The 26,555-nt window shown below is 38.3% G+C and overlaps 1 long non-coding RNA gene across 2 annotated transcripts in view; it reads right to left on the reverse strand.

Annotated features, from left to right (window-relative positions):
• LOC128853030 (uncharacterized) overlaps positions 1–23,097 on the reverse strand; it is a 61,769-nt gene extending 38,672 nt beyond the window's left edge. For both annotated transcript variants that reach the window (XR_008451253.1, XR_008451254.1), the window contains exons 1-6: positions 22,929–23,097; positions 22,207–22,295; positions 17,542–17,572; positions 14,420–14,540; positions 8,775–8,893; positions 1,861–2,017 (exon numbers count right to left, since the gene is read on the reverse strand). This is a non-coding gene — a long non-coding RNA (uncharacterized LOC128853030). The remainder of the gene's footprint in view (positions 1–1,860; positions 2,018–8,774; positions 8,894–14,419; positions 14,541–17,541; positions 17,573–22,206; positions 22,296–22,928) is intronic.
• Positions 23,098–26,555: the final 3,458 nt, after the last annotated feature.

The raw sequence follows: 26,555 nt of genomic DNA on the forward strand, positions 1-26,555 counted from the left end.
AGACCAGCACTGAGCCTTTCTGGCAACCTCACCTGAACTGGGATCACCTAATAACACAGAAGCAACAAAGAGATCTCTATACACACTACTTGGGGATGTACCAAATCTCACAATATTGCTTTCAAACATAAGACATATTATCCTAATTATTATCTGTCCTAGTTATTATTATAAGTCCTTTATTTAAGGTTATTTCCTGAATAAGGCCGTATGCGATAAATAGGAATTGAAAAATCAGCCCCCCTTACCGCCATATTCTGTTAAGTACGTTAAAAAACCCTTATACATCTCTGAGTTGCCAATCATTTACAGTAAATGAGCTTTGAATTCCAGCCTTTGGAGTGCAGCCATTTAGGACATGCAGCTTTGCAAAGTATTTTCCACAATGAAATCTCTAATGATTTGAAAGTACTTCACATTAACCTAAAGCAATTTATTAGTGCGAAACACTCTAAAATATTGGCATATCTGGTCAAAGAAACCCATGATAAATCCAGTGCAGGGATTATAGTCCTTGTACTGTGGTGAGAACTAGATTTTTGAGAAGCTGCCATTTTTTTGGATCAAGCAACAGTTCCTCACAGTCCTCAAGTGACATTATACTTTCGAGAGTAAAAGGTGCCAGTTCAGTGCACAGCTTTTATGAAGTACAAGGTGGATTTGGAATAACGTTATTTCTTTATGTGGAATGAACAATGTCAATGAGCTATTTGGGAAAAGTCCTAATAGAAGATATTTGCAGAACTGGGCCCTCTGAAACAGAAAGATTAAGTGTCATTTTTGTGTTTATATCCTTATAAACTAAGGTCTCAATGAAACACAACCCTTTACCTTTCGTAGAGAGGCAAAAGGTAAAGGTTGAGAGACAAATTGTAGATACAATTTGTCTGTGAATATTCAGACAGCTGGGATTTGTGCGCCCAGTAGTTTCCTCCTAACCAAAACAAAAGCTTATGCATGCTCAGATGATGCAAGGATTTCAAGTTACTGAAAATTATCTAAGCCGTGGTAACTGGATGAATTCACAGGCCCACTGCACGTTTAATTCAATTTAACTTTGCCAGCTATTAAAGAGCGTTACACTACAAGCATTACATTGCCTTTGCTTTTGCTGCTGCTTAACACCAAACAGAAAGAAGTATCATAACTTGGATTATGTATATCTTGTGAAGCTGCATTACCTGGATGTACTTTTTAGTTCAGTTTCTGATCTTGTGTTTATGTGTAGGTGTCACATGTTTACAAGATGATAGAAGCCTGTAGACAAAGACCCTCTGGAATTTTGTTTTAAATCCAAATCCAGAAATGCAAACAGATTCTATTGTAGCTTCAGCTCATATCTGATATATAATGACTCCTCTATTTCCCACAAAGCTGAAGGCAAATTCCTTATTAGTTGAGACAACTTAAAAACATTTCACTTTCTCATAAGCTGTCTATTTTCTGTTGCTGTTCCTGACAGTGCTCCCCTTGCTGCCTAGCACATTCTGGGATGGCGCTCTGGAGAAGTTTGCCTATTTTATTCCTGTATTAAGGGTTTCACTCACAAGTAAACATCCTTGTGTCTTTCAGAGACAAGACTGTTCTGACTTACCTGCATCCATAACAAAAAGGAGTCCTTTTTAGTGCAGAACTCAAGACTGCAGTAGGCTCAGTATAGAACGAACTTACAGGGAATGTGTGGATCTACCAGCCTCAGTGCTTCTTGATCATGCATGTATTCTCATGCTATCAGAGGCCCAAAAGAAGGCAGTAGCTGAAAAATGAGCCTTAAGATTGGCATTGCAAGCAATTCTCAACACAGCAGGGTAGGAGGTTCACAGGATTTGTTGTATTCATAGAGAACGTAGCCATACTTACTTGAAAATTTATAGGGTTTTCCATATCTTCTGTAAGTTGCAAGCTACGGAATAACTTTCTTCCTTTCTGGCAAATCCATTTACAGAGATCTCTGCCAGCCCACCGGAGGCTGTATTGGCTTATTCTACAGCTGAGTGCATTCTTCAAGGACTTCCCACTGAGGAGAAGAAGAGCGAAGACATTATTAGACTACGTTTCAAAAGTTTCACTCTCTCACTGGCTGCTCAGTGAAGGATGTCAGGCCACACATGTTAGGACATTTTTCAAGTCTACGAGAGCTGGATCCTCCATGCAACGGGCAAAGAAATATTGGGTAAAACATTGTTGAAATCAATAGCATATTAACATAAATGAGATTCAAAATTAAATCTTGGTATACAAGAACACATTCCGGCACACTGAGCATAAAATGAACAGCTGTTTGGGTTTGGAGGTAATTTAACCCTACCGTGGGACAGCTTCCACACATGGTCACAGAGAAGGGAGGTGACTTACTTTTTCTAGTACAGTTGTTGAGGGACAGGGTAAACCCTTATCCCAATGTCAGCGTCAACATGGCCAAGAAACTTCCAGCCCCTGAATCAAAATATTGAAGCCTGAAAAGCCTCAAGCACTAGCTGTGGCCAAAACCTCAGAAATCAACTCTTGATTTGAAAGGAACATAAAACAAAGCACCGTACATTCATGCGTTTTTGTATGCAGTTAACTTAACCCACTGAATGGGGTTAACCCAATACTTAGCCAAAGCCTGCAGTCCTTCGGGACAAGAAATTGTTTCATACCCATCCACTTAGCCATGGTGTCTGAGGGCAAATAAAAAGCAAAGTTTCCTCAGAAGAGAAGACAACTCTAAGAAAATGACAGTAGAGCATCTGAGGGACATCTGGTCTTTAGGTAGATGTTAAAAAATGCTATGTCACTTATCCTCACTTGGTTTGCTTTTTCCCAGGTATCTGCAGATCATTATAAGCAGGAGAGAAAATAATTACTCCTCTCCACATATTAGGCTTGTCCTGATAAGACAAATATTTTGCGTGATGCACTATTGCAGAGCTCAACCGTGCTATAATTAGTGGCTGTGAAGAATCAACTGCACAGCTGTCAGCACATCCATCTCTATCTTCCAAAGGGATTTGTGGTATGACTTGGAAAAATATGAACACGTAGGACTCCTGAGTAAGTTATTTCAACTTAAAGGGAAATATTCATCTGATAAGAATGCCACAATTCATACCTTTGTAAAACTTAGCCACAGCAGGCTCAGTTTAAAGTGTCTAAATATTAATTCTAAAAACCATTGTTGCTTTAAATATTTAACTCTTTTGCTGCCACTTTAACACGATTTTGATTGAACATAATCATTGACTTTTTTTTTTTAAAGAACTTTGGAAAATGACATTAGCAGCAATATCTGCAAATACTCTTTCAGTGACCTCTCAAGGAAAGGAATTTCCTTATTAGTGAAACGTTACTCTCTGATGTAAAAGCAGAGTCGGGAAGGTCTGGGCTTTCCTTACACTAAGCTAGCACAATGGCTGTGCTGGGCACCACTGAGCCTGGGCTTGGGTTCTCCAGCAGCCTCTGCAAGAAATCAGCCATAAGCCTGGAAGGTGAACAGGCAGAAGGCAGGTGGGGTTCCAGAAACCCTCAGATAACCCTCTGAATAAAACCAGACTATATTTCCAAAAGAGTTCAGTCTTGTAATTCCACAGTTCAGAAAACAATATGCAATTGAAAATGTTCTGACCAATCCTGCACTGTATTGTTCTTACGGGCAACTACAGTATTTGTTAAATTCATCAGATTTAATCATATGTCCCCAGGTCTGGAAATAATTCGAACCTGCATTCAAACTTTGTAAAGTCTCAAAGAAAAAAAGATGCAAAAAGCAATACCAAAGATTTAGAGAGCAACTCTAGAACCAAATTAGTGATTTGGGCCAGCTGTAATCTATCATACATTGTCCCCTCTGCATATTTGTTATGTTTCTAGGTCAAGTGAAATAGCTTTTTTAAGGAGAAACATGTCTCATATATAAATTATTCTTGCATTTAATCCACTGATAAACCCACCTAACAGAGTTGTACATGAGTGACACACTATATATATATATATATATATATATATATATATATATACACACACATGAGAAAAAGCAATCAGAATGGTTTGAGGCATTGAAAGAAGCAATAAGACAATACCGGCAAAGGTGCAGGACTTTTAACTTAAGAGTCATATTACAACAATGTCAGCACAGTTTTTCTTTGTCAACATACAAGAGTTTGTTAGCTGTCATGCAAAGTAAATATAGCTATCTATAACACCCTGTAGCATTCTCTGAAATATGAATAACCATGTTCATTTCAATAACAGTCACAACACAATCAGAATCAAACACATTTTCACAACTGAAATTTAAGATCTGATTCTTCCCTGATTTAGGCATCACACTGTAATTTTTCCTAGGCAATGGGGATGCAAAACTTTCTCATGAGAAAGATTTCTAACCTGCTTTGCCCAAGCAGAGATGGCTATGGAAACAGAAGAGCAGTGGTCTACCCTTAAAGCAAGAGTTGAACTGATAGCATAGAGTACCACAGTTCTACTGTCATGCCTCGCTGCAGCTTTAGTTTGTGTTGTCAATGGAAATTCAGCTCTACTACACGAAGAGAGTGGAGAAAAAGGGAGGAAACTTGAACAGGTTTTGTTACAAGGTCAACATTTTCCTGCCAAGGTCACGTCCAGTAAACATGATCTATAAGGCTATGCTATTTTACACACTACCAGAAGGAAATAAACATGAAAAAATTAAAGGGATAGTTCTGTCCAGTAATATCTTGATTGACATATTCAAAAATGAAAGCTTGTAAATCACTGATCTCAGTGAGAGTAACCTGCAAGAAATACATTTTGCCTTAAGCAACACAGGCTCCAGACGCAATTGTATTTTAAAATTAGATAATGTGAAACATCTAAAGCAACTGTCCACAATTACTACTGTGGTTTCTACCATTTACACTAGTAGGAGTTCTGCCATTGCCTAAAATCTATAATTCAATGCAATTTTAAACAGTAAATGATGTACAATATTTTCAAAGTCAAGGATATTTTGGTCAGAGGCAGCAGAAATATCAGAGAAGAGTGGCCACAGCAACATTATCACTATTCACGTCCAGCAAATGAAATATCCTTATGTAGTTTTGGGAGCATGGGCGTTTGTTTTAAATAGCTTGAATAAAGTCTTGCTTACTCAAATCTACTCAATACTTGAGGAAAATTCCAGTGAGCATCCCTGCAGTTTTACCTAACAAACATAAAGGAAAAAACCTCTAGTACTGTCACCATTTCTACATGTTCTAACCCACTTTCATTTTTAAAACTTAATAAAAATTGCTAATAAATATCCTGGAAATTACCTAATCTCTGCTAGAACAAAGTAAGGTTAGAATGAATTGGATAGTTTTGCTTGTCGATAGATAAAATTATTTTCCCATCAGCCAAGTTAATTTTTCACATATTTTATAGCTCACTTCATCCTTTTTGACTATGCAATGAAAGCAGAAAGTGGATGTGGTTAAAGTTTTATGGATGGCTAATGTTTGTGTCTTCAGTACTTTTAATTATTTCAGTGAGTGAGGTCACTGCCACCTCATAGTATTTGAATGACAATTTCTTTTTTGCAATAAATCCTTTTTAAAGAAAAATTTTCTCAGAATTAGTACATCAAAATATCCAAATATACAGTCTAAAGGTTTTATTACATTAACCAAATTAATAATAGAAAGATCAAGTTAATCACTATACTGTAATTTAACTGAAGCAATAGAATATCAACTTTCTGACTCTGTAATGTGTTAAGAAAGTGAGTTAGAGAAAGGTTTTCAAAATATTGGTACAGCTTTTCCAGCATGACATGACCATTACCATTAATTAATAATAGACAATAACGTAAGCTGTTGTAGAACATAATAAGGCCAAGCTGCACTGTCATAACCACTTCAAAAATTAACAAAATCTTTCTCCAAGGGCCTCAGTGTTAGTTTTCCCCGTGGTAATTTCAAGGTGATAGAGTGAGACATGCAGGAATACTAGATATGGGTTGGGTGGTTGAGACAGGCCCATCAAATTAAGTTAGACTGGTAAATATTCCTCATTAACTGATAGACAGACCTTTAGTAGATTGGGCTGTTATCACCGTCTAGAAAGGAAGTTAAAGCTCTGGGTTGGTCAAAGTTCCAGTTGTCATTTTGTTGTTGTTAGAGAATTTGCCTTCCTCTGAGAAATAATCTGCTAAAATATCTTATTCCACGTTACCTGTAGAATGCCACATGTATACATGGTATTGTACAGGTAAGTACGAGAAATGATGTGGCTGAGAAGGCAATTAAATTAGACATTAAACAGAATACTGAAAGCATGAAATACTGAAAGAAGCAGGAGGAAGAGACACATTTCATCAATAATGGACTGGGTCTTACTGCACTCAATTCCCAGGCTGTCCTTACTCTCGTTATGGGTCCCTGAACACAACGGCAGCAACAGCCTAATTCACATAACCCCCTGGCTGCAGTGGCGTCTAACACATAACGGACGTGTAATAGATAAAGCTGAGAGAGGTGCATTGATAGCTCACCGATATTTTACATGTAGCCACTTCTGTACAGTTTTTTTAAGGTAGAGAAGCAGAATACAAGTGTGCCATACCCAGACCTTGAGGCTTCTGCAGCATCTGCAGTATGGTGCTGTCAGTGCTAAGAGGCTTCAAAAGATAAATGCTCAATGCCCATTATGCTTATGAGCTGGATTTCCAGTTTGGCTCAGTCTCTTGGAGGCCTGATGAAAATGTGGCAAACAAGTGGTTAAGAGCATTCAACTTTAGACCAAAACCCCCAGCTCCACATCATCTGAATTAAAGCTTTTTCCAAGCTCATAAAGTTTGCTCATTCATTTCAATCGGGACTTGACTGTATGTTAGGGAAGTTACAAGACCAAGGGAGAAGAAAAAAGAAAAGGAGAATAACACCTGTCTTTGCAGCTGGTCAACAGGCAGACCTTTAATGTGCTGCCTGCTGGGAAACAGGGATGGTCTCATGTTACACTGAGCCTTCAGCAAAGGATGGAGTTTGCAGAAAGGAATCCTGCAACTAGAAGATGTGAGGCTTGGGCTTCAGCCAAAAGCAATGGAGAATGGCATTAAATGAAAAGTTCCATAAGTCCAAATGCATTCAATCACTGAATAACACACAGCCTTGTGGCTTGAAAGAATTTAAAAAGAAATCTAAATCATCACTGCTGAGCTACCAGTTGTTTCTAATTTTGAAGAACAACCACTATTTTACCCTTAACTACCACCAAACGCTTCCCAGAGTGACCATAGTCACCCATAAACCAACCAAATACCTTCATTTAGGAAGAACAGACCAAGCCTGATAAAAGCCCATATGCTACTCTAAAAATTACTTTAATGCCTGAAGCAGAATTTCACCTTTCATAAACTAAACTTACGACGGTACTTGGCACCAGTTTTGTTTTAGGTCGCACCCTTAGAAGCTCATTGACTACAACTGAAAAGTCATTGAAGAAGAATGATACCAAAAGGTTAGTTGAGAAATATACATAATGGTATTACAGTAGACATTTGGAGAGTATCATCTTAAGAACAGCAGAGGAAGATTGCACATGAAATAAAAAATAAAGGTTGAGCTGAAAATCCTAAAGCAGTGAAACCTGCATAGTTCTGCCTCTGGAATTAACCACCGGAAGAGTGAAGACAAGACTGCAGAATATCTCACAAAAATGATCAAAGCACTACGCAAACAGGGAATAAAACCACATGTTAGAAGCCGAAATGCCTTTTTTTTTTTTCATAATCTCAATAATACTGACTGCTGAAAGGGTTAAAGGTATAGGCAGTTGCATAAGCAGCATATCAGTAATGATTTTCAGCCGTGATGTCTAATTTTGGTTTCATAGAGTGAAACAAAGGAGAATCTTTTTTTTCTGAGGATTCTAAAGCATCTTAAACTCTCTCTGATTGGGGTAAGAAATCAGAAGACAGTAATTTCCCTGATGAGGAAGTCAGTGGGGGACATGGCTCCCCCAAACTTTGCTGAGAATTCTTCATTGAGAACCGTTGAAAAGAAATCTCACAATTTCAGGAACCTGACAAGACATTAAGAATTTAAGAAAGAGTTATTTAAAATCCTGTGATATTTGAAAGAGGACTTATTTGATCAGGCAGAGTTCGATGTGCTAGAGTTTGAAAAATTAGTAACTGTTTTAAAATAATATACAGATACAATTTGCACTGGCCCATTCAAGTGAGCGATGGGGTTTCCATTAACAAGGCTATTTGCTGGTTGAGATTTTATGGCAGACAATAACGATCCTTTGGGGAAAAAAAAGAAAGCTATAAACTTTCTTTTCAGCTCTTTGTGTTCAGGTTCATTGCTACAGATTTAATCATGTAAGATTCCTTTAATCTCCGATTTTATGACTCTATTAAACAAATGACAAATAAAAATTTCCTCTAGACACACAGTGAGGGGGGGAAATCACCAAATATTGGAAAAGGATCCAGGTTTTCAGTCAGTTGATACCTCCTTGATTGGCTGGCGTGTTTTTCTGTACTTATTACAGTGAATGTTGCCATCTGTTTCTTACTTCAAAAGAAACAGTCAAAATGATAAGCGAGCTAACAGAGAAGGAAGTCTTATCATGCGTACAGAATATTTTAAAAAGCAGAGTATCCACTTGCTCCCTGTGGACAGAATATTTTCAGGCTTGACATGATAATTACTGGTAGAAAGATTGTGACAGGCAAATATTCAACCAGCTCCCATTTGTGATAATGGGGCACATACAGATGAGATCAGTTTGATTTCAGGTTTTCCATTACTCACTTTGGGTTTTACCTTTTAAGTATCACAGTAGGGGTGCTTCTTTGTGATGAGCCTGGCTGTGCACTTTCCATCCGTTAGATCACAGGTTGTTGACTGGAGATACTGAAAAGTTTGCCAATGTAAAACATGATCTGAAATAGCCCAAAGGGAAGTCTAATCAGCAACAAGAGAAAGACCATGAAATTAAAGTCACACACAGTCTAAGGGTAAAGAAAAAGACACATAAGAGAGAATATACATTCACTCCCACTAAATAGCTAATGCATCATCAATAGTGCCATCAACGAGATTTCGCAGCTGATCAAATATGCATCACACTGGCTTTTTTCCTGATTGTTAAGCATCTTAAGCGCTGACATTTTAGGACCTTAGCATTTAATTCCATCAACTGCTGCTCAACCCGACAATCGCAAAATTGATGACTGAAAAGCCGGTAGTGTCTAAGACCCCTTGCCTATATGTTAATATTGGACATCCGCTTTCTTGAGTGGTTGCAGACTATTCAGTTGAATGTAGCCCATTATGGGTCTACTGTAAAGGCAAAACCTGTGCTAGCCTGTGCAGGAAGAGCAGGAAAAGCCATGGACAGGAAACTATAGCATACAGGATGTAAAATAAACCCTGGCAGCTACCTCAGTCAAGAAGTGACAATCACATGAGTGTGAAATGCAGGAGAGGATTTCACTCACGTGGTGCCTGTTATGCACCTTTTCACCCTAGCAGTGCAGTGAAGAGCAGTGAGACCTGCAGCTTCTCTCCATTCCATTCTTCTCTCATCTTACCCTAAGAATCCAAATCTGGATTTGAATAGTTTAGTAGGAGACTGGGAGCAATAAGAGCTTTCTGCATCTCATGGCAGGAAACAACAGATGCCATTGCTACAGGGAACAAAAATAATTTGCTACAAAAATGAGTTTGCATCGTTCCAGTTTTTTGTTTCCCAAAGACTATTAATTCACCTTTATGCTTTGCTTTTCCTTCATATGACAATGGCAGTACCATAGAATTTCCTGGTTTACAACTGCTCAAATAACACAAGCATGAGACACGAGTCAGGGCTGAGACATAGTAATTCCTTTCATTTCTATCTATAAGTCACATAAAGAAACAAAGGTATTTTTAGAAGGAACAGGATGCCAACATATATTTTTAGCTCACGATGTCCAAGCTGTAGAAATACCTGCTCAGAGATAAACACAGCAAGTGGGAAGAAAAAGAATAGAAAACAACTCAGGAGCTGGAAGAGGAAGGATGGCAAACGGAGGGGAAAAAAAAACACACAAAACCCAAGGGGTGACTAACAGGTCATCCATGAACATTTGCTATCAAATCCTGTGGACCACAAAAAAAAAAAAAAACATATAAGCCTTTAAACAGAAAAAGAATCATGTCTTGATAATGTCACAACTCATCTTACAAACATGACTGATTACTGCAGTTCGTGGTTTTCATCCACTGCTGTACACACACACAGAGTGTGGGAAAAAGGAGAATGGCCATGAGCTGGTGTGATAGCTGCTGGGTCTTGCTACCTTAAAAGGGAAACCTGAGAAAGTGCAAGAACAGCAGCACTTAAATCGTACGGGCAAAGGAGGTGTCAGTGCTATCGCACTGGAGGGCACTACACTAGTCAAAGATTCAGCATAGTTCTCAGGCAGCTGGACTTGAAGAGACGCAAATAAATTCAGAGATGTTTGAACCTGTAAGCAGGATATAGAAAAGCATGGGAATATAATCAGCTCCTCTGTGAGCTTTGGTGACTACTACACAAGCTTGATCTGTCCTATGCAACTTTGCACTAGGATGCCTAACACAAATAGTTCTTTACCTAAATAATAATAATGATCCTCATCCCATTACTCGAATGAATATATCTTTTTCTTCAAAAAGTGTCATCATTCTCCTGCCAAAAGAGAACACATAGCATCTCCTGTGATCAGTAGGTAAATATTAAGTGGGGCAGAGCTGCCTAACTCTACTTGTCACGAGTGTGTCTACTGTGCTACCAGAACAGTTTTTTGATAAGTAATTGGAAACCAGCCTATTTATACTGTATAATAAACAGCAAGTGCTGGAGGGTATTTAACAGGCAACGCATACACGTCACAGAATGCTATGCCCTCTGCATGACAGTTGGACATAGACTCTACAATTTCTTATGGAAGGGAAGAAATGTCATTTAAGGTAATGTGTACAACTGGTCAAATCAGTGCTGACAAACACATTTGCTGACAACTTCAGTCCTTTTTCCAATTACGAGCTGTTTGCAATCAGACTACTGTTGTGTTTGTTATTGTAATTGTAGAACATACAATTGAAATGCCTGAGCCAAAGTCTCAAATTCTCATCAACTTCACTGGGCTATGGGAAAGGGCTGTAGATGGACCAACTTCACCCAAAGTATTTGTGAAATATTCATTTTGTCTCTTTCCCACTTGTTATTCATCCTGTGTAACAGGTTGTTCACATCATATAGATTTATTTCTTTTTTTTCTTCCAGATTGAACATATGAAATATTTTAATTAATAGTTTAATAGTAAATAGTTTTTACATAACCATATTCAGATGAGACAATCAATATGAAGAACAGCTACCATACAAATATTTAGCGGTACAAACATCCATGAGTGGTTGATACCAAAAGGCTACAATAAGTCTGAGATGTTCTGAATCCAAGGCAGTGTTTGTGGTTGTAGTTTCAGACCATTTGAGAAGATACTGCATGGATCATTAGTCCAAAGCAGAAGTCTCAGAACAGACTGCATTACAAGCTGATGTGTTGAATGATGAAATAACTGATTAATCTGTCCTTCTTTTGAATAAAGAGAAAATCAAACATTGGCTTTAAACATGTAACTTCCTCATTTTTCAGGATCTGGAATTATAATGTCTATCACTACAGGGGGAAGTGGTTGTCTTTATAATTCAGCCCTACTATAATCTGTTATGGTTAACAGTAGTAATAACATATCTGTTCCAAAATACTCTAGGAAAAATCCTTCAGCAGATTTACCATTTAATAGTGAGATTATGGTACTCTTACCTTTACAGAATAACATCCTCTTTTCCTTATCCAACTGGCTTTTCATAGATTTGCCTGAGGACTCATGGGACATGCCAGATAACAGAAGGATATCATCACCTGATCCTTAGCTTCTTCTAAATGTCATAAGAAATATGGATCCTATTTGCCTCTTTTGTTTGAACATGCTCGAAATTTTCTCCTTGATATTCAGGCGTTCTTAAAAAATACTCCTTACTCTCCTGTTTGCAGAGTAATTTTCTCCATCTTGGCGTTTATCTACTAAATAGTGAGTGCAAGACTAGATTCTCATAAACAAACCGTCATGGAGTAATACATTTTCTTTAATGGGACACCTTACACAATAATATAAACTACAGTATGTATTCCACAGAATTATCACCCACCTGTGCTACCTGTATGTAGAGATTTTGGACTACCTTTCTGTTTTTCCCTGAAATTCCTTCGTGAAGTACAGCTAATGCAGATCAGATATTCTGATTATTTATATGTCGTTTTGCATTGAAAACCCTTTCCAAGAAACAGCCCTCAAAGGCACTTTAATGACCCAGAAATTTGCAAGCAATTGGTTGAAGCCCTGAACGACCATAAGACACCTTGCGGCACATCACAAAGATGTTTTCCATCACTGGATTCTGATGTTTATTTTCCAAATGCTGACTTATAACTTTTACTACAAGGAGCATGCAAACACAGTAAAACCGGTCAAATGTTTAACATAATAAATAAGCTTGAACTATAGTTGTGCTATTTGATTTACATTTATTTATTCCTTCTTGATACTATCTTGGTAGCAGCAGGTAACGAATGTGAAGAAAATAACATTGGTTTGAGTGTTCAATGTGATACATAAACATTTTTATAAACTACCTCAAAAGCTCAAGAAAAAGCGAACTGGCAAATAACGTAGGGTATGATGAGCTGAGCCAAGAATGTGATTTTGGACTGTTTCCATTGCGGTTTTCACTTCAGAATAATTTGTATGATTTGGAAAGCTAGTAATATAACTCTGTGTAGGGATGGGTTATTCAAGGTAACCTCTATGTTTAAAGGATGGGGTATTTTTATAGCCATGGACCAAAAATGAGGTCACATGCTACGGCTACCTAGAGCTAGGAAGGAAGACAGAGAATCTACTGTTTTTAATTGCTCACATTATCTTGTACCATACAGAGACATGTATTTTACTGTTCTTAAAATACATAGCTGTTACTATGCTAATGGCATGATGAGCAAAACAGCAACGCCTAATAAAATGTCCCTCTAGCAGATATACTAACTTTTCACATTTTTTAAGGCTAGTGTTCACATTGAATTCCTCAAGAAATGCAGTGAAGTAGAAGCATAAGCGTGTAATATTTGGAACTTTTAAAATATATTGGCTTCTCATGCATTCCTAGTTCCTGTGGCAGCCCAGGCATTCTATTTAGTGCTACTTTTTCTCCCTGAAAAATCTTGAGCTACTTTCTAGAAAATGGCTAGAAATTATTAAGCTGTTAGAAGTTAAAAGTTGTGGTTTTTATAGAAAACCACAGCAACTTTGGGCTCAACACAATACATAGAATACATAAATATACCACCATTGTTTAACAAATTTGGATGCAAACATGTCCTCTAGCAAAGAGCAAGTAAAAGATGAAAAGCAGCAAATTTCCCAAAGAACCTTGAAATCAGCTGCTAATGGAAGTTTTACAGTGGGACCTTATAAAGACTTAAGTCCAGATCTTTGTCTGTAGTGAATTTTCAAGGAAAGATGTAGAAATACCTAATTTATAGCAACAAAAAATTGGAACTTTAATTATAAGGTCAAGATAGTACAGACATCAAATTCTCATTTTACTTCCCACTGCTTTCAAAGAGTAAAACACTTCCAAGACTTCTTTGGGACCAATCTAACATCAGTTCTGGAAACCATCCACACTTTTAGGATGATTTAGAGAAAAACTCATAGGATCAAGGTCTTGAGACATCTTGATGTACTTTGCTAGAAGCCAGGTGAATAAAAATCAGATAATAAAACATTAGAAATTATGTAGCATTCTAAGGGAAAATTAAAGGAATGATAAAAAATACCAACTAAATAAAAAATACATTGGCACTTAATAAACAAGAGATGTCATTTTTCCTGCTTCATTTTTCAAAAAGAGTCAGCTGGGATTTTTGATTGTTGCTTCAAAACAATCTTTCAATTTACTGACATGACCTAAGTGAGAACTTCAATCATCTTGTGGCTCATTGCAACTTATAGAGAGGTTCAGAGCTATGAGAAAGGGTCCTGCACCACACAAGTCTGCAACAAAATAAATCCTTAAGCACAGATGTTAGGTTATTTTCCCACTCCTTCTCTTCACAAGCCAATACATCATAGAAGTCCTGGGTAGGATAGGTGTCATGCTAGGGGCTGGTGGAACATTGTACTATATCACCAAGGAGATAAGGGTATAGTGTTGTACCTCTGGGACCGTCTCGGGACTGCAGATCTCACGGTTAACTGGGATAACATTAGAAATAACTCTGATAGGACATGATTTCAGGATTAGAGCATGCATGCACAAACACACACAGCTTGGAGTCACCCAGTCATCACTCTACACCTAGTAATGGGATGCAAACCTTGCCAGGCACAGCAGCTTCCTTTATCCCTCTTGCCAGGCAGCAACGGCACTTGGTCAGGATTCAGCACAGAAGACAGACCAAAGACCTTGTAATCCTTTCAGGAGGTTCTTGATATCGTCTGAGACAAGTGAAAATGAAATTTGTGGATAATCTTAGTTCATCTTAGCTCCAAATGCCTACAAAGAAAACGTGACTGTAACCTGCCACATTTTACACATGCAAATTTCCCCTTGACTTTTGCTTTTTCTGGAATCGCATAGCTCATACAAGAGGAAATACAGTGGTGGTTTCTAGTCCACTGGATTTTTTTACCAGTGCAAATGTAGTAATCTATCCATTTTTTCCCCCAGTTGACCCCAATCGTGTGCTATGCAGAGTTGCACTAATAAACGAGAACAACCAGAGTTCTGTTGGGATTAGAAGCCTTTTATATGTCAAACTTAGAGGTTTTCTACCAGTGGTTATTGTAAGCCTTCCATTTCCGAAGCTGGTACAGGAACAACCAGGAAACAAACCAAAATGTCCAGAAACAGGCAGGATCTTTCCACCTATGAAGCAATGTAGCACTAAGACAATGTGAAGCTGCCTTCTTTTCATTTATTCCCCTGGAGTCAATAGACAACAAGAAAAAAAAATAGAGACTGTCAAACCTGAACAGAGGATCTGATTCAGCAGTCAGGCTCTGATCTACAGAGTGTTCACTGAAAGCTCTGTTTTTTAAGGAAAGTTTCCCTGTTCTTACATAACCTTCTACACTTTGCTCCAGCACGCTAAGTCAGGGAACAAGATTAACAGATATGAGATATTTTTACTGCTTCACACAAAGATGCACAGAATTTTCTGGGATTTTTAACTCTTGTTCAAAACAATGTGCAATTCTTCATGTTGCTATGTAATTCTATATAGCCTCCAATTCATTTGTACTGAACAATTTTAGATAATTATTTAACATCCTTCTTCAAACTAATAAATCTGCTGAATTGGTTTGTGAAAGGAACCAAAGTGCTGCTATTAAATGTCTTTGCAAAATAACTGCATTATCAGAGTGGAAGTCATTAAGTTGCTATTCCTACCGACTGTTGTGTATGTTAACGTGAACTTAGCCATGACAAATGCTTTCTGAGTTAACTTACAGGAAATAAGTTTGCGTCAATTAGCACAGATTATATGATCGAGGAACAAGATCAGTGAACCATAATAAATACAGTCAATGTCTGTCTTAAACGTGACATCTCTTCATCTAAATGCAATAACCCAGCTTAATTTACTGCATCTCTTCCCGTTTGCCTCCCTTTACCAAGCATTTATTAAAAGCAAAGGTAGTGTAAACAAAGCATGTATCAAATGCTAATGAACTTCCATCACAACACTGTTCCTCGGATATGATTTGCCTGCTTCACTACCATGAGGATCCACTGTTGATGTTTTTACCCACAAGTCCTCCAAACAGTCACTGCCTTCAGCTTGCAAAAAGTCTACCACAGACGTGAAAATCAAGAGGGTTGTTCCCTACACAGCTCCACCAAAGTAAAAGCCAAGGATGTGATAGCATCCCAACTTCAGATGGAGCACCAGCTGTGCAAAGACTTGACCCAGCCTGTGATAAAATCCTTTCTTCTATCTACAACAGCAGTAACAACGTCAGAGTTCCTTGGACGCAGAAAACTCCTTTCTGTAGTGGGGGAAAAACAGTGAGCAGTCCCATATCATAGAGCATCTTAGGCTATTAGCCTGGAATTAAAGAGCGTAAGCTTCAGGAAAAAAGTTCTTGTGACAGTTATAAAGGTCAACATTTCAAAGTCTTCTGCCATGCATTAGGCACTAAAATCAGATCCTCAGTCACACGTCCCTAACTTCACCAATGGCACTGAACTTCATTTCAACACCCGAGACTCTGTGCTGAAGCCTCGTGCTGAGCTTAGCAACCACCCAGGACAGGACGGCTCTGTGCCGTTTTGCAGATGGAACCGGTAAAGGTTCTGCTCCAGTCCACCAGCAACGTTTTCCTAGCCTGTGTCCAAAATCAGAGCCTCTGCTTTCACTGACTTTAAGAGGGTGAGTAGCATTGATACAGGCAGCTGAATCTGGGGTAAGAAAGACAAGACCACCTCAACATTGGATAGGAAGAACTGTGCTTTAGAGTCAGGACCCATACATGTGAGCTGAAGGTTTCCTCATTTTTCTTCTCTCAAGCAAATCCTCTAAGTATCCTGCTGTATTTCTTATTCTGCTCTTACTTGTAACATTCAAAAGTGTCTTCCTTCAAGCATACATTTCAAGATACAGGTCTGATTTTTTGAAGGATCTCATCAGGGGGAACATATTTAGACATGAAACAAGTCCTTATTTCAAAACATAGCAGATAATAGAGCATTAAGCAAATTTCCAAATTAACCATTCTTGTGCAAACAAACCAAAACAAAACAACTTCTGCACGCTCAGCCTACTAAACACTTTGCCAGATATCTGAGAGCAAAGCAAGGATCTTCTTGATATTGAGCAATGAGGCATGAGAACTTTGGAGCCAAACTGGTCACTGGTGAATTGTAAAAACTGAATAATTTCCATTTATTAAGTAATCTTTTGTTATTTATCCCAGGAATCTTTGCACAGGCACACCATACCACCCCCCAAATCCTGGTGTATGCTGCTATCCTTCTGTGATCTTCTTACATTGTTATGGGAATAATACAGAGATAGATTATTATAAAAAGAGGATAAATGAGACATAGCTTTTTTATCCTTCTCATTTTTTTTCCTTAATTTCTTCATTTAAAAAAAGAGAAAAGAAAAACAGGAAAGGAAGGGGAAGAAATACAACAAAGAAGGGAAGATTATGTATACGTATATGTATATGTATCTTTCCTCAGTCCAAATAAAAGATCTTCTTTCAGTACTTCATAATAATCTCTACCAGCTCTGGTCTAATCTAGCATACACCTAATTTTCATCAATATTAGCAACTGATGTGTGCTCACATAAAAAGAAGAATGTACTTTATTCTGTCAAATCTTAAAACTAGACAACAGATTTAAAGGAAAACAACTTGGAAAGTGAAGACAAGTGAAGAAGTACATGATAAGTCTATGAAAGAAGATAACAGAGAATATTTAACATACCTGAAAAAATTTCACTGCAGTGATAGGAGGCCTAAATAAGACATGTAAATTAATAAAAGAGGACTATGAAATCTTTATATAACAACACAAGGAGCAAATAGTAAAAATTGCATATAACACAAAATCATTCCATTAAAAAGCAAGCAAATGAAAACATCCCAGAGCACTTTAAATATTTACAAGGTAACTTACTTTTGTAAAGGATGTTGGGGAATGAAGATGTTGCAATTATCAGACAAAACTAATGGCCAGATTCGCACACTTTTTCAGCCTTCAGTTCACATCCTACCTTATTTTAACCCAGTAATTTACATTGTTTCCCAATTTTGTTCCCTGTACTATAGCAGTAATTTTCCCACATGTAGATCAATGTAGAGTCAGATAAATTAATATTTCCAAAAATGGAAATAACGTCTCTGGAAAGATGAACAAATATAGATAATGTTGAGCCGGAAACAACAGGTATTCAGATGCACAGTACATCTCTGTATCACATAGCCCTGAGGGCCGATAGGGCCAACAACTTACAAGGAGATAGGATAATTTAAGCTAACAGGGGAACTGTTCTTCAGATTTTGAAGAGGTTATCATGCAGCCCTCCTCTACAGCTCAGGTCTGCTTGATTTTTAGCCATTTTTCATTGATTCCCTGAACAAATCCCAGAAATAACAAATACTCTACAAAAAAGCATAGAGATGAGCTAATTGTCTTCATTTTTTTCAGTGACCTAAAGAAAATCACCTCATATCACAGCAGAACCTTTAGCATTTTTAAGACATAAAGACACCACCGAAGAATTAGCTTCTGAATATTATCTATCAGGATGCTTTGAGATATTTAACCACAAGAGAACGTTGTAGAGTTGAATGAAATATTTTGGTGCATCCAATCTGGAGAGTTTCTATAACGTTCACAGTTTCACACCACATTTGATTAAATCAAGTGCTTCCCCCGATTGCGTTTGCATGAAGATTAGGAATTAGAAACTGAATTCACATCAGCCAAGATTTTTGAGCATTCACAAAGACTTTGTTAAGGAAACTGTGCCAAAGAGTTATAACAAACTAACTAGAACATCTTTCATTTCTTTTTTCTATTCCATCTCCAAACAGAAGAATTTAGTTAGGTCAATCAAAGTATCTGCACTTCAGGTTTGGAAAAGCTTCAATTCAGTATTGAAGGATTTATTTTTTTAATTATTAATTTTTTACTACTATTACTTCAATTTCAAAGCAATCTACATCAATATGACCCTCCTCATATCCATTCAAGAGAGCAGAAGCAGGCTACAGATTACATTTTCCTAACTACAAGCTGTTTACAAGACCTATTCACTTTTAATCTAAGACAAATTTTTTTGTAAGATGCCTATATACATAGAACTCCTCGACCTTTTCCTGCAGGCAGTCAGATTTAGGACTAAGAAAAAGTAATGAGACAGACAATAGGCCTCTCAAGTACTAAGTAGGTACCTCCATCTTTTAGTAAGCCTAAAAATTCAATACAAATTTCAGAACCTAATTGCTTCTACTCACCTATTACCTCATCCTGAAAGCACCTAGTTTTCCTGTAAACACTAGTTATTATTAATAATTGCTTCTATCCGATAATTGCTTCTAACTATCTAAGCCTTGTAAGTTTTGACATGGCTGTAGTTATGTTCCTTTCTTATTTATCAGACCTATCAGCACCCAGAAAGTTAGATTTTTCTAGTCCATCACTACTTTTGAACTAACAGTCCACATACTCCGGCAGGACCCACATGGCAGAGAACAATTCCGCAATAGAACGAAAACTCATCATCTGCCATCCTACAGACTCATCAAGAGAAGGCCCTATTCACAAGATCTCCAGGTATCCCAGGTCAGGGTGCTCTCACGCCTTCCTATTGAAGTTAGGTCTCTTCCAATGTTCAAACTACCCCACAGGAATTATTAATTAGAGTATAAAACTTTGTATAAGATATTTTACCTGCAAGTCCCTCAGTATAAGCAAAGGACTGCAACTGTGGAGAACCCAACTTGGTTTCAGAGGCACGCAGATAGCACTCCAACGAATCATCTATATTGAGAACCTTCCCCTAAAAAGTCCTACACTTTTCTTTTCGCTTGTAACCTTCTGTGTTGTAATATAAAGATAATTATTCAGATCTGTTTAGAATACTACAAAGAAAACTTTTCATATCCATTTAGGATGAAACCAGATTTTGAACTCTCCAAATTTTCAGTGGCTACAAATCATTGTCTTGCTGACCCTCTTACCACAGGACTGGCACACAAGGAAACCAGAGTTTGGGCTTGAAAAGGTTTTCAATCAGATCAAATTTCTGAAAGTTTTAATCCTTACATGAACAACTGAAGTACCTACTAATCTAAGTTTAGAGGTGTAGATGGTTGCAAGAATCTAACTGCACGTTAAAAAGTTCAGGGAAGAAAAATACTTAACACTTGCATGAAAAAGACATACCTCCATCAAACACAGCAATACAGCTAAAGATGCTGTCTCATGGCGTTGCACCAGAGAAAAGTCACAGTGCAACCAGAAGCTGGTAAAATTTTTGTTCAATTATTAAGCAACAGCTCAGTGATTGAAGTTGTGACAGAGAGGCCATGTAAGGAAATTCATCATTGTAACAGCTCTGTGTCCTCATGTGCTGCAGAAGATTGACACATTTTCTCAATACAAAATTGCAAACACAAGTAAATCTGTAGGAGTGCTCTTGATTCTAGATGCAGGAAAAAAACAGAATGTAAACTCTAAGCAACAGCTGCAGCAGCATCAACAATGTGTGTTGGTACGGGTGCTCAGACAAAAGCTAAGCTGTATTACACGTATGTGGAGTAAGCAAGGGGTCATAATTAGTTTGCACCATATGCTAAGGAGGTGAACACGCTATGTATAGTGTCTTCCCTCATCAATTGTGAACAGAAGAAAACTCCTTGGGACAACGGTGTTTGTCCCTGCCAGCAAGAACACGCTATGCGGGCACTTATAGATATTACCGAAGTATTCCTTAACTAGCTATGTACGGGCTTTTATAGTAGTCCTGTTGAGGAGAATGCCACACTTAATCAGATGAATTCCTCTTCCATGGGACATTCTAGAAGAGATATAACGCCCAGCAGTGTGGTGCAATTTGCTAGACACTGGCTGCCATATGTACTTAGAGGCATCTATCGCACACGCTGCCTACATTTCCAGCTGTCTACAAGTCCTTTCTTTACCTTATTGACCCCCAGTTCCAAGATTTCTGCCTGGGCCAGGGAACACAGAATGGGTTAAGGGAAGAACAGCGTTGCCATTACTCAGCCATCCCCAGAGAAATGTTTTCACAGAATCTTCACCATTAATCAGAAGAATGAGTTCAGACAGGACACCCAGCCTTGTCACAAGCCTCTCAATAGCAGGAGAGCAGGATTACTCAGCAAACTGCTTTGCTAATCATAATGGAAAACCTACCAGATTTCTTTCCCAGCTCACGCAGGGTTTGTAGAGGTATAGTACCATCTTTAATGTTGCAGAGCAATATGCAAATTTTCTATGGGGATTTGGCAGCCTTGTTTCTTCTAACCAAAACAATCCCTTCTCTTTTTTTGCAAAAATACATACCCACACAGGATTGATCTTCAGCAAACGAAGATTGACGGCTTGCCTAGCGTTGTGCACAACCTGCATTTCAGAGATGAACTAAAATGACAATCCTATACTCTACATCAGAACTTCAGTGGGACACGTGTGCGAATCTCCTTTCAGTTTTGCAAAATGGTTGTGCAGTTCCTTCTATAAGAGTGATGCCGTTTGTAACTTTGAATGCAGAGACATGCATGATGAAATTTCATCCCCTAGAACAGCCTGAATGCCTGTGAAGAATTTGACATATTCAATATTGCCAGCTGACCAAATGCACAATGTCCCTGCATGCTCTGACTTCACCCTGAGATGTAAGGAGTCATAAGAATTATAGAATCACCAGGTTGGAAAGGACTCACTGGATCATCGAGTCCAATTGTTCCTAACACTCCCTTAAACCATGTTCCTAAGCACTTCATCAAGAATAGGCCAGATGGAGACGTTCTGAAGGACTGAAAACTGATCTTAAAAAAATAAAATCTGGGTTCTGAATCTAGGGAAGAATTCCACAGTTAAGTGCAGAAAACAGGTAGGGGATCCTCTCTCCTGCTTCTACATATCCTATAGGTCTATTTCCACTTCTGAAAAAAAAACCCCAAAACTATTAAATATATCAAAGTCCTATATAAACACTAACAGGTTTGTTAGTCACTATGTCCTTTCAAGCCTAATGTGCAGCTTTCCAGTGTTCTCTTGGAAAGTGTGCCATAGCAAAAGCTGTTAGCTGGGAATGTATTTAGAGCACTTGGAGATGCCCAGTTATCTTAGAAGAGCGTAGCTGTTACGCTGCTTTGCATAGAGATTGGGACTTCAAAAACATTACACAATTCAGGGTGATCCACCCCATACTGCACCTTCAAAAAGCCCGTTCTCGGAATGCTTTTCCCTACTTTCCAGAGACCTTTTTCCACATCCATGCTGCTTTTCCCCAGATGTTTCCTCCATATGCTTTCCTTGGCATCACAGTTACACCTGAGAGCATCCTCCCCTCTACACTGGCAAAGTAAAATACATATTGAATTTTACAACACTCACCTGTTTTCTGCAAAGCTGGGTACAACTTTGAGGACTTATTAGTCAGCTTGTAACTACATATTCGAGAAACTGCATCACACCAAGGGCCACTGGATATGTTCGCCATCACACATGGAAGGTGAAGCAAAAAATAGCATCACATTTCATTGAAACATTTATTTCTGTATGCATTGAATTATCATGCAAACTTAAACTCCACCCAGTGCTCCTAACACAGCTAAATTGTGTGCAGGTGTGTCCATAAAGCCTGCAAACCACAGAGCATAAGTTACTACTGCCTTAGGAGCATGCTATGTTTATGCAGAATTCCCAGTGGAAATCAAGGTGGCAGCAGTTAAACTGCTATATGTGTTTTATAGGAAGCTAGAATAATTATTCAATGGGTAATATATGGTGCACTTTGCTGTGACACAGCACCTAGGCTGTCACAGATCTCATTCCAGTCTCAGGCAGGTGCAGTGGGAAAATAGTAGATGGGAATATTGAAACAGTATTGCATTCCTTGCCTCTGAGGAAGTTCATCCCTGGAAGAAACCTGCTAAATCTTCCACCGCGGGACTCTCATTTTAAGATAGAAGTGATGCATTTTTACCTGTATGAGTAAATGCTCAGGCATTATTGGAAATCCCTGGTGAACAGTAGTTCCCACCTCTAAATACCTAGCATTTTATTGCTAAAATAGTTACATAAGTGAGGAAACGTCTATAGAGACAGTGGCTCACCTTGCGTTGCTGCTCACACCAGGCTGCTTTATCAATGGAGACGGTTATACAATCCTGATACAGATGCCACGATAACAATAGTATTGCAACACGCAGAGACTGCCCTCTGGACAGGGAGCCTGCTGGGTCGGAGCTGTGTGTTCACCATACGCTCCCGGGAGTTCACAGCTTTAGGCACGAATCCTTGAAAAAAGCAATTTGTTCATATAGACAAGTGCAAGAAATGGTACAAGATACCCTACTCTCTTTGTGAAACAAAGCTTTAACTTTAGACTGTAGTAAAAACATTTGAATAATTTTGAAGCTATAATTTTGAATAATTGATCAAGACAAAAACAGGTTCCTCTTTGTAACAAGAAATGTGAACATTAGTATAGCATTTTCAGCTTCAGCTAAAACAGAGTTCTAAGCCAGTGTCTGTTTTTACAGGCACTTTACTTTCCTTCTTTAAAACCTCCCAGCTGTGAAAAGGTAGTGAGTAAACACTTTCATTGATAAAAACAAAAGTATATTCTCTGCAGCCTGTATCATGTGAACAGATGTGTGTGCAAGGGTGTGCTTTTATCTGTGTGATTGGATCTATGGTGAGATGGAAGCATTTGGCACCATATAAACAAACATTTTCCATACTCTTCCAAAACCCCAAACAACTCAGTTTCAGCATGTACATTCCTGGGGGTGGCAGGTACAACATGACAGGAATTGGTCTGAAGCTTGATAACAAATCCTGGCTCACATAATGAGGCTGTGTAAGCTGAGTGGTACAAGCTGGTTTAGCTACGCACATCATTAGCCAGGTGCAATCAACACCGAGATGATGCTACCACACACCTAAGTCTCAATATAAATTTCCTAGTCTGCATTTATCCATCCGTTCAGCCTCCATACCACGTCCCTGTTTCTTTGACATGGGTGCTGGTATTCATATTACCTGAGCCAGCAGAAAGGTTCTAACAGTGAACTTTTCGGTGCAGCTTGTAGCATCCATATAACTATGTATAGTTACCCTATACATAGCCAACTATAGGGTAAAATCTCCACCTAACTGGTGGCAACTGGAAAGTTCTTATTCACTAGAGCAAACCCGGATCTAGTCCTCCACCTTCAAGTAAGAATCCACACAGCTGCCATCAGGTGGTATTTTTCTCCCCGCACTTCAACACCTGCTTTTCATATGGATGGTAATTCAACACATTTTTAAAATAAAAGACTTATTAATACAGCCCTCCAACATTTTCTGTTTATTATAAAGTACATGTAAGCACTTCATGTATCATGAATGTCAAAACATGCACGTGGTCACTTAAGCAAGATACACATGAAATCCTATAAGAACAAAATTAGATATGTAAACCCAAATTTGCATGAAGCTAAATACTGCAGAGGAATACTACAAAAGCCAGACCTAGCACAGGACAGGCAGCCCCTGTGCCTCCTGCTCAGCCCATCCTACTTCCAGGAGAAACTGCAAGCATTCCCAGCTGTGAAGGATTTGAGATAACACCTGCATTCTAGTCCAGGAGCAACCAGGAGCATGCTAATGGCCTTGCCATCAGATTTTGTTCATTTTAATCAGCCCTACATCCTATCAGAACTTTTTGTTTGCATTTAATCACTTTCTTTTATTGCTACTTTAATAATAAGGGAAAGTTGTGATTGCTGACACAGTCCACAGCGGCTGCTATGGGCTCAGCACATCAATGTAAACAATTTTTAGTCATTAATTATTTAGGGGGCAAATTTTACCCAAAGCAACGCAAAGCTGCTCTGGGCTTAGCTTGTCAGCATGTCACAGTCAGGTTTCTGAGTGTCACAGTCACCTACCACAGAAAAGTCTATCATTAAAAATGTATCAATAATTGTCCTGAATATATGCAATGTTAAATAGCATATTGAAGCTTCTTTTTTTTTTCTCTTAATTGCATTTCTTTAATTGCAAAGGGCATATGGTAAATTTGACATGTGCAAATGCAATCATAAAATTTTCATAGATAGTAGTGTAAGTAAAGGATTAATCTGGGGGAACCAGTGTGATTATCTTGGCAGAGAGTATACTGCAAAAAATAGGTTTTAAATAGAAGTTCAATTTAACAAATTTTTCCAACTATAAAAAAGGAATACAAAATAAACCATTTAGGCTTTTTGTTTCAAATGACATTTATAAAAAAAAAATTTAAAAGGGTAAAGCAATAAGAAATTGGAATAAAATATTTAGTTTCATGACAAATTAAATGTTTCAAGCCAACCCAAAACATTTCCAGGCCAGAAACCAAACAGAAATATCCTGTAATCCCATAACACTCAAGAATACCACAGAAATAGGTATCGGTTATAAATATGAATAAATTTGCAAAATGCGACACCATGCTGTTCTGAATCCATTATCTTGATTTACAAATCGTAAGCCTGCATCAGTGTTCTATCCAGATTGCAGTTTGGCTCAAGACTAATGCAACTTTCCACTGAAGTATTTGAAGAGCTTATAGCATTACACGAAAAAAGAAAGAGCCAAGCCTGAGTTTCAGAAAATTATTTTTAGAGCAAAATAAGACTAATGGTTTATGATGGCCTGAAAGACTATTCTGCCTGACCTGCTGCGTGCCTGTTACGGCTGTGCTCTCAAGTGCTGGTGAGAACTGTTACTATCAACAGCTATTTGTGAAGCAGAACGCAAATAATGATATTTAATATTTGAGGCTAATATTTAGCCTCAGCAGCTATCGCTGTACCCACAAAAGCTGTAACCATAGAAGAATATGAAATAGCATCAAATCAACTCAAAACCTACCTGCCACTGCTGCTCTCCAATATAAGGAGGTGAAAAATCCTGCAGATCTTGGAGGGCAAACGCTAAGGTGTCAGTGGCGGCTGGAAGACCCTGGAGCAAGACGGAGATTGAATGGAGGCACAGGATAGAGCACAGACAGCTGGGAGGTGTAAATATGTCTCCTTGAGTCTCTGAGAACAGGCACCTTATTTCACAATATTGAAGAAGCAAGTTCCTGCCAATACAGAATAAGAACAAAACATACAGAAGGATCCTATTTCAGGAATACTTAGCTAAATTACAGATAACAAACGGACAAATGCTTCTAGAAAAGACAGCCTCTATTCAATTGAAAATACCAAAGGTAAAATAGAAGTTATTGCAAGGGTGGCAGGTGGTAAAAGGAGGAGTTTAATGCAAAGAAAAAGCTCTTGGGAAACAAATGGATCATCTAGCGAAGAGCAGTCTGGACTCGGCAGTGGCAAGTTGTGATACTAGTCGTGTAGTAGTTAACTTCACTAGTGTGAAGTTAATGTTTGAAGATCTCCAGGCCCACGCAACACTTATTACTTTAAAAAGTATGGAAAAGAAACTCCTTTAAATATGCAAACTGTAAAGAAATACCGCAGGCACATATCAAGGGTATCATAGGAAACATAGACTTGAAAGACAGATATCTATGTATAAAATTTCACCTCAGTACCACTACAAAATTACTCAGCAAAGATGAAATGCTGCCTGTATGGTTCCCAAATCCACCACTCACTTCCCGAGTAGAGGCTGAATCCTTCCCTCTGACTCAACTCACAATATGGGATGGGATTACTGCCTCTCCAGTTTGTCCCTGCAAGGGAATGAGG

Source organism: Cuculus canorus, chromosome 9 (assembly GCF_017976375.1).
Source record: "Cuculus canorus isolate bCucCan1 chromosome 9, bCucCan1.pri, whole genome shotgun sequence".
NCBI classification, from domain to species: Eukaryota; Metazoa; Chordata; class Aves; order Cuculiformes; family Cuculidae; genus Cuculus; species Cuculus canorus.